We start from the raw sequence: 9,466 nt of genomic DNA, 5'->3' as shown, positions 1-9,466 counted from the left end.
TTGGTGTGTTTACATCGCCGCAACCGAGCGGTTTAGCAAAAGAAGCAAATGGAATAAGTACAAGGTATTAAAAAAACAAGTACTGGAGTCGATTCATTAGACTAAAGACTCTTCAAGGCATTCCCCCAGCATGGCCACTCCTGGTGAATTACCTCACTCTGTATAGTCCTAGCTATAAGGTATACGGTGCTAGGTAATTTAAATGTAAAACCGTGTTTTAATTATATGCAAAAGAAAAGAAATGGAGTAAGAATTAACAACGAGAAGTTGATCATTGGTGTTAAAAAGTCACTGTTTAATTGTAGTTCGGAACCATTTACAGCTGCTTCTGTTTATCAAATCGGAGTAAATTTACATTTACCTCGTTACATTTAACAAACATCTTCAGAATGATTTTAGAGGGAAAAGAAAGGAAAAAAAAAAAAGAAAAAGGGAAAAAAGTTCTTTAAGTCTTTAGGCTTACATTTTAGTGACTTATTGGGTTCTATGTGTTTGTAGTTCCCTTCATTAGATGCATAGGACAGTAAGTGGGGACAATGACTTTTTGATCGGCGGTGTTGGCCGAAGGAGTTATACCTAATAACAACAACGGATATCTCCATCAGGTATATACCAACACTAGCGCCACTGAGGGTAATATTCTCTGCGATCGTATAAAAGCTTTTTTCAGAGTTATTTACTTTGAATTGTTATTATGTCATATCTGATTAGCCTGTTATTACATAACATGCTTCACGATTTTAGTATACATACCTTATTAGTATTTCCTCCCAAGTTCTTTATACTCTGGGAATGTATTAAAGCCCTTTTCGGGGCTACTTTATTTGAATTCTTACTATCGGGTAATTAATTTCATGTTATTACATAACTGACTTTACAATTTGAGTATTCATAACTTATTGGGAATTCTTAAAAACAAGATCCTGTGTAAGACAGTTCGGTATTCTCAATAAATGCACAAAAACTGTTTTAAGGGCTATATATTTTGTATTGCTGTTACTGGATTAGCGAAACAATTATGAGAGCAGAACCAAGGGATAAGCCACGCTTTCCCGGGAATTACGGGGTACGTCAACTAGTATATACATATGTATACATGTATGTATGTATATATATATTTGCATCTATCTATCTATCTATATAAACAAAAAATTCAGGGTGAATAGTTGATAGCTGTAAGCACCTGTATATGCCAGTTAGCTATCAAGTATTCACCTCTCTCTCTCTATCTCTCTCTCTCTCTCTCTCTCTCTATCTCTCATAGTATATATATATATATATATAGAATATATATATATTATAATATGATTATTACCATCATTTAACGTCCATTTTCCATGCTGGTATGGGTTGGGTGGTTTGACGGGATCCATCAAACTATAGGACTGCATTGAGCTCCTATATCTTCTTTCTGCTGAGGAACCACTGAATTTGCTCTACAATAAGACACCTGTTCCTATCTTGCTATCATATTTTCGCCTCTCATCACCTGGCACAGACCACATCCCTCAAATCTACCCACACCCAGCCATTCTCGCCTAAGTGGTCTTGTTTTGTATCGTATCTGGCAACCTCACTAGTGCTGGTGTCATGAGAAAAGCAATAAAGAAACATTAAGTAAACTTCGTAAACTGGTTGGCGTTAGGAAGAACGGCCTGGTGTGGAACGGACATTGGAGCTGTGCGCAATCTCCTGGCTCACCGGATTCAGTGGGATCGTCCAACCTATGCCAGTATGGAACACAAATTTTAAATGATGATGAAGAGGAGGAAGAAGAGGAGGAGGGGCATTGAAAATAAAGAAGCAGTCCAGGACTAAGGACAAGTGAAATGTCACAGAGTCAAATGAAAGGCATTGTTTCTTTTAGCTCTAAGCATTTTGAGTTCGGATCCTACTTCCTGTGATTAGAGAACATGCATCTTTTGTGACCTGGCAAAAACAGAGATGTGTGCTTGGGTATTCCTTAAGCAAGCACTTCAGTAACTTCAGCTGACCATGCTTTATAGCAGCAGAAAATTCAAGTGGATTCGAAATTTGCGCGTGCGCGCGCGTGTGTGTTTAGGATATAGCTCGTGCTCTCTGCTGAAAACAACAATGTGTCTTTAAAATGTAACAATAAAATGGTAAAAAACGAGTAATCGTCTGCTGAAAGAAAGTATACGATTTATGATTACAGACTTTAGGTAGCCTTAGGTGGATACTTACAGTGCTTGAACGATAACGGTTGACGATGAATAAAAGTAGGCCTAAAACGAGCATAACTAGGATAAGCAGCAGCAGAGAGATGATGCTCAAAGCTAGAATGGTTTTATTACCCTGTAAAATAATAAACAAACAATATACAATAAAAATATACTGAGAAAGAGAGAGAGCTGGGCTGTAAAAGGCAGTGGGTCGTTAGCCAACAAGAGCTGGTTAACGACACACTGCCTGTGTCCAATTATTATTTGCAAAGGGAAATTATCGTTCCCCTCTCTAACCTTACATGATGCACACAGACCTGGGTTTCTGGGTATTAACCCGTCATCAGCGTATGGCAATCACCAGCTAGCAATGAGAAGTTATTCCAAACGCAAAATATTGTATGCTTTTTCCAGAGCAGCGACAGTTTGTCACTGAAAAAAGCATATAGTATTTTGCGTTTGGAATGAGTTCTCATACCTGGCTGGTGATTGTCACACGCTGATGACGGGTTACTACACAGAAACCCGGGTCCGCATGTATCACGTAAGGCTAGAGATGGGAATGGTGATATCCCTTCGCAAATACTAATCGGACACAGACAGCGTGTCATTAGCCAGCTGGAGGAGATGTCTTCCTAGGGCTAAAAACAACAGTAGCATCGTCACCTATGAGTCCGCCACATTTAGGTGGCAAATATACTTCATAATTTCAGCTAAGAGTAAAATAAGAAAAACAATTAAATTGGAGAAAAAAATTAAGTGAAATGTTTAGTAGATATTTCCATAGTCTTTAAATAGGTAAACGGTACATCGATCCCAGATTAAAATACGAGAATACAGAAAAATAGGATTAAGGGAGCACGTAGATATTTACACCACTAACGAACAATCCAACTTTAGAATTTTTTCCCCGCTATAAATTCTATAATCGGCGCAGCAGCAAAGAAGCATATTTTATTGCAAAATATAAACCTTTTTTGGATTCCCCCACCACCACAGATAGAACTACTACAAGAATTTAGAAATTTCCAACCACTACTGCTACGACCACAACAGGTCACTTTTAGGTCAATTGACCATTAAAGAAGATTCCACAAACAACTTACTGTGGCACAACACTCCTGTACATTTCTTTTCTTTCTCCATCCTCCTCTTCTTTCCCTACTCTTACTTCCCTTCCTCCTTCATCTTTTCCTTCTCCTCCTCCTCCCCCCCCCCTCCTTCTTCTTCTTCTCCCTCGGCTACTCCTGCTTAAACCATCAATTCTCTGTATCCAAACTATTCCTTCAAGTTTACTACCTACCTACCAGGCATTCACAAAGGAATACAGAGAGAGAGAGAGGAGAGAGAGAGACAGACAGACAGACAGACAGACAGACAGACAGACAGACAACTATCTGATGACTATGAAAATATCTACAAAACATTTCATTTATTCTTTTTCTCCAATTTAATTGTTTTTTCATATATTACACTTAGTTGAAAAGACTAAAAAGAGAAAACGGTACTAAAATGTACTCCATGATAAAATTATTTTAGCATTTTCTACCTTGTCTTATTTTCATTATACATATCAACTCGTGTGCTACTTTTCTACCTTCTACACACACAAACACACACTCACACACACGTATACACACACACACACACACACATATATATATATATATATATATATAAATCTTTAAATTGTTTTAGCCTTAAAGCTGCAGTCAAATATATTTGTGTGTGTATAAGAGCGTGTGTGCGTATGCATTTACGTGTGTGAGTGTGTGTATGTGTGAACGTGTGTGTGTATATATGTATTCATATATATAAATATATGCATATATACTTATTTCTTTACTACCCCTAAGGGGCTAAACACAGAGGGGGCAAACAAGGAGAGACAAACGGATTAAGTTAATTACATCGACCCCAGTGCGTAATTGGTACTTAATTTATCGACCTCGAAAAGATGAAAGACAAAGTCGACCTCGGCGGAATTTGAACTCAGAACGTAACGGCAGACGAAATACGGCTACGCATTTCGCCCGGCGTGCTAACGATTCTGCCAGCTCGCCGCCTTATATACCACCCAGATGGTGCTATTAGGTTTGGCATGCCGGATCTAGTTTTTTCATTCGCAAAATATGCATTTTTTAAAAAGAAGTAAAAAATCTGAAAATCGGCTTTAATAATGCAGCCTTTCAGCTTCATTGCTGTGAAGTTATGCTGTTGTGGAGAAAAAAATTGGAGGAATAGATTACAGAGGTTTAATAATCGGAAAAAAAGTGGGTACTTTTAGCCAATAGCGAGACAGGAATTTTCTGCGTTTCGCGGAGTGGTGTCAACTTTAAGGTTGTACCCTGTGAAATTTATAGTTTAGCGTCTGTGAAATGATCTGTTCATTGTAGGTTTCTAAATAAACAGAAATACCTAATAAAATCAACATGTATCATCTTACTCTTTTTTTTGTCTCTTCATTGATTGTATATTATCATTATTTTTTAAATTTTGGTGTATTTATATATTTGTCTGTATGTGTTTACTTTATGAGCACTTCAGTATTATGTATACCTGCCATGTATTTATGTGCATCATTAACATATAAGCGCACGTGTGTGTTGTGTGTATGTGTGCGGGCGAGCGTGCTTGCGTGTGTGTGTGTGTGTGTCTGCATGTATGTTTATCCTATGAAATAGTTTTGTTTTAAAAATGGATGTAAATCGCCCAGAATAATTAACAGAATGTATTTTCTTCGATATTCCTCGGGTTTTTCCCCTCCTTATCTCTTAAATATTGTCCCAGAAATGTAAACGTAAAGTTTGTACTTACAGTGTAATAAAGCTGAAATGACAAAGTAAAGAAGGAGAGAAATAAAGATATGCAAATGATGATGATAACAGCAACAACAATAACAACAATAATAATAATGATAGTAGTAGTAGTAGTAATAGTAGTAGTAGTAGTAGTAGTAGTAGTAGTAGTAGTGATAATATTTTAAAAAGGATTGACGTAACTCTTCACGAAGATAAACAGTTAAGAGGAAGAGCGCGATTCGATTGTAAAAGATATTTTATTGGTTGAACGATATTTCGAAAGTAAGTCTGTCTTTGTCAAGTTCAAAATAAGAAGTGATAAGAATTTGAAATTATAGAAATTCAAATGTGAAGTATGAACGAGAGCAACTAGCGTCCGCACGTTGATGGAATGACATCATCAGTCTTTAAGTTTCACTTTTATAACAAGCGGAAAGAAAAAGATAGAAAAAAAGAAGGAAAAAAAGAAAAGAAAAAGAATATTTAATCAAACAATTTTGTATAAATTTGATGATATTCTCTTGATATTCTTTCCTCCAGGGCGTGATGTTAATAACCCGCAAACATATTCTGAGAATATGCACTTTCAAATCTTTTTCAAAATTGCCGTCGTTTGAAACGAAATGTTCAGCAAGTTCTGTCAAACTACTGTTATTGGGCCTGACATCGAATCTGTGCCCATTAAACCTTTTGTTTAATTGTTCTGTTGTACAACCAACATAAATCAAGTTGTGTTCCGTGCATTCTGCCGCGTACACCAAATCTCTACATGTCCTATCTTCCGTGTAAATCATAACATTTCTGTTATGATTCCTGATGGAATTCACTCACGTTGTTGCACAATGAACAGGGCTTACCTCTCTTGAAACTGTTTTTCAAGGTACAGCGTGCAGATACTCCAATATTCGTTTTCTTGGAGTCAGAAAGAGAGGTCAATAATTCTCTTTTATTCTTATTCCGTCAATAGGTAGCCGAGGAAATATCTGTTTGAACGAGGATATCTTTTCGCCACATGCTAGTAACTTTCATGCAACACTTATGAAATGCCAGTTAATCACAAAAGGAATTATGTCATCTATTGTATTCTTCTTTTTCTTGTATTGTGTTTACTAAAATTATGCGTGTAGGTTTGACTGTCTTTGCTAATATTAGCTATTTCATTTTCTATTTCCTTTAATCGTTATTCACTGTAACCGCGTTTGACATAATGACAAACAAAAGCATTTGCATGTTTCCAGTCAGTACAAATCCGTTTTATCCTAAAAAATTGGGATTTCGGATTTCACCGAATAAGATGGTGTGGATGATCGGAGCAGCGGGGTAGATAAATGTGGAAAGACGTGGGCTTGCAAAGTAACTCTGTCCCTATTCTGCTTCCAGAAAACTAGACGTAAATTATATGTTGGATTTAAAGCCATAGCTTTTAGTACAACGGTCACAGAATTGCAATTCCATTAAACTATCCTGTGATCCTCCCCAGATAAAAATACGCCATCAATGAACCGTAACCAGAGTATTGGTTCATGACGATAAAAGGGTTCGAATGTCTTTAGTAACTGAGTCGAATTTCGTCATGAAGACATTAGCGAAAGTAACTGCCACGGGGGTAACCATGGCGCAATCATTCGTCTGGTGGTAAAATCTTTGTTTAAACTTCATTGTGTTACTTTGTAACACAAATCTCAATAATCTACAGAGAAAATTTGATGGAATAATTTTGGCTGACCGCTTTTCGAAGGCATCCATGCAAGCTTCTACCCCTTCATCGTGGTCAATATTGGGATATAAGGAAGATATTTATTAATACAGACATGTAAATAATTTTTTATTATAAAATGAAATAAAATAAATTATTAGTACATGATAGTAAGTTACGAAAGAATTGTAGCTGAATATGGAAAGCTAATGGTAAAATAATTTTACTCAACTTACACTTTCTGTATTTATAATTTATATAAATAAATGTACATTCACACATACACGCACACACACATATATCGCTACACTCAGACATATATATTTATGTATGTGTGTATGTATGTTCTTTAGGACAGTCTTATTTTAAAAGTGGATATAAATCGCTGAGAAGAAATAAAGGAGAGTACTTTCTTCGATATCCTGTTCCTTTTTTTACCTTCTTACCTATCAAATATTGTCCCAGAAATGTGAAAGTAGAGGTTGTACTTACGCTGGTGCCTGAAATGATAAAAAAAGAAATAGATAAATAAATAAATAAATAGATAAATAAATAAATATATATATATATAAAACGATGATGATAATAATAATAATAATAATAATAATAATAATAATAATAATAATAAATAATAATAATAATAACAATAACAATAACGATAACGATGACGATGACGATGACGATGACGATGACGATGATGATGATGATGATAATAATGATAATAATAATAATAAAACAACAACAACAACAACAACAACAACAACAACAACAACAACAACAATAATAATAATAATGATAATAATAATAATAATAATAAATTGTCCTGATTCAATACCAGGCAGTGGCTCTCATGGCTTCTGATCTTAACTAATTGGAAGTGTTATCATGTACATTGTTTTGTCTTGGTATAAAAGATGAGCTACAACAAATATTCTGTTCAATACCACAGATTTGCCAGTCAGTTGTTTAACCTTAACCAGTTGAGCATGTCCCTTAGTGGCTGACGATATGTGAATGTCTGATCACAAGCAGAAGTAGTGGGGGAGCATCATAGCCATTTGTTGACAGGGATTCTTTGGGGTTTGAATATTTCACCGGTGAAAACATGGGTGGTTTGTTCAACATCCTTAAGCAACCCTTCTCAGGGACCTTTTGAGCAGGATGGGTTACTTGACCAGAAGAAAATTCTAACTGCAAGGTCATGTGCTGTTTATCTTGATATGAGATCAACATGTCGCGCACATATTGTTGTGATGCATATGCCTGGTGTATCCTTATCAGACAGGTAGTCATGATGGGTATACTGAGCTTCGTATATATTTACCCCAGTGTCACTTCGATGACATGCACTGCTCTCTCACTCAATAATAATAATTATAATAATAATAATAATATAATAATAATAATAATAATAAAGTACATGTATGATAATCGACATAGGAAGCCCCGGTGACAACAGGGTCAATGTGAAAGAAGAAGAAAAAATAAACAGCTTTGACGATTTAAAGTGGGAAATAGAAAGGTTGTGGTCAATGAAGAGAGTAGAGGTGATACCCAGGGTAATTGGTGCACTTGGAAGTATCAGCACTCAACTACCAGCATGGCTGAAAAAGATTGGTGCAAGTGTGAAGGTAGAACACCTACAAAAACTAGCATTGCTTGGAACTGCAAGAATTCTTCGCAGGGTTCTTGAAGCATGACCAGTAAACAAGTGTCACGTTAGTCTGTTGGCTGTGGACAGCTGACACTTTCCAGCATGCCTAGCAATACAAGCTGTGAGTTGATAATAATAATAATAATAATGATAATAATAATAATAATAATAATAATAATAATAATAATCTTTTCTACTCTAGGCTCAAGGCCCGAAATTTTTTAGCGGGGAAGGGACCAGTCGATTAGATCGACCCCAGTACGCAACTGGTACTTAATTTATCGACCATGAAAGGATGAAAGGCAAAGTCGACGTCGGCGAAATTTGAACACAGAATGTCAAGACAGACGAAATACCTATTTCTTTACTACGCACAAGGGGACAAACTTCGACTTAGCCTTTCATCCTTCCGGAGTCGATAAAACAAGTACCAGTTGTGTAACGGGGTCGATGTATTTGACTATCCCCCTCTCCCTAATTTCAGGTTTGTGAAATAGAAAGGATTATTATTATTATTATTATTATGACGACGGCGTACACGTCGGTCAAAAGGCTTTGCAGCATTTCGTCTGCCTTTCGGGTCTTAGTTGAAACTTTGTCAAGGTCGACTTACTTTTCATTCTTCCGGGTTCAATGAAATAATTACCATTTTAGCAATGGAAGAAATATATTTTAGCATCTTGTCCGACGTAGTAACAATTCTTTCCCATAACAAATCCTTTCTATTACAGGCAAAAGACCTGAAATTTCGGGCGAAGGGAAAGTCAATTTCAACGACCCCAGCGTTCAACTGGTACTTTTTTATCGACCCCTTCTACATTGAAAGGATAAACGGCAAATTTGACCTCGGCGAAATTTGAACCAACAACATAAAGCCAGATGAAATGACATTGAGCATTTTCCCAGCATGCTCAAGATGCTGTTACGGTAATACTAATTAAGTCGACATACGGCCACAATGTTATACAAAGATTCTCATGAAATTATTCTTGTTTAAAAGCATTAACAGACATGGCCCGTCAGAAATGTATAGTCTGGGCGTTTTGTGCTGACGAGTGCAAAAGAAGGTAATTCTTGGTTGTTTTTAAAGAATCGCAACGAAAATCCGTGGCAGAAAGGAAAAGGCATACGT

The 9,466-nt window shown here is 36.3% G+C and overlaps 1 long non-coding RNA gene across 2 annotated transcripts in view; it reads right to left on the bottom strand.

Moving 5' to 3' along the window:
* LOC115220446 overlaps positions 1-7,136 on the bottom strand; it is an 8,501-nt gene extending 1,365 nt beyond the window's left edge. Inside the window, exons 1-3 of one of the 2 annotated variants that reach the window (XR_003882537.2) lie at positions 7,119-7,136; positions 5,001-5,012; positions 2,206-2,316 (exon numbers count right to left, since the gene is read on the bottom strand). This is a non-coding gene — a long non-coding RNA (uncharacterized LOC115220446). The other variant, XR_005002495.1, reaches the window with a different exon arrangement.
* Positions 7,137-9,466: the final 2,330 nt, after the last annotated feature.

This window comes from Octopus sinensis, linkage group LG16, assembly GCF_006345805.1.
Source record: "Octopus sinensis linkage group LG16, ASM634580v1, whole genome shotgun sequence".
NCBI lineage: Eukaryota > Metazoa > Mollusca > Cephalopoda > Octopoda > Octopodidae > Octopus > Octopus sinensis.
Note: the sequence above shows the minus strand (reverse complement) of the source record. Positions and strands in the feature narration are given on the sequence as shown.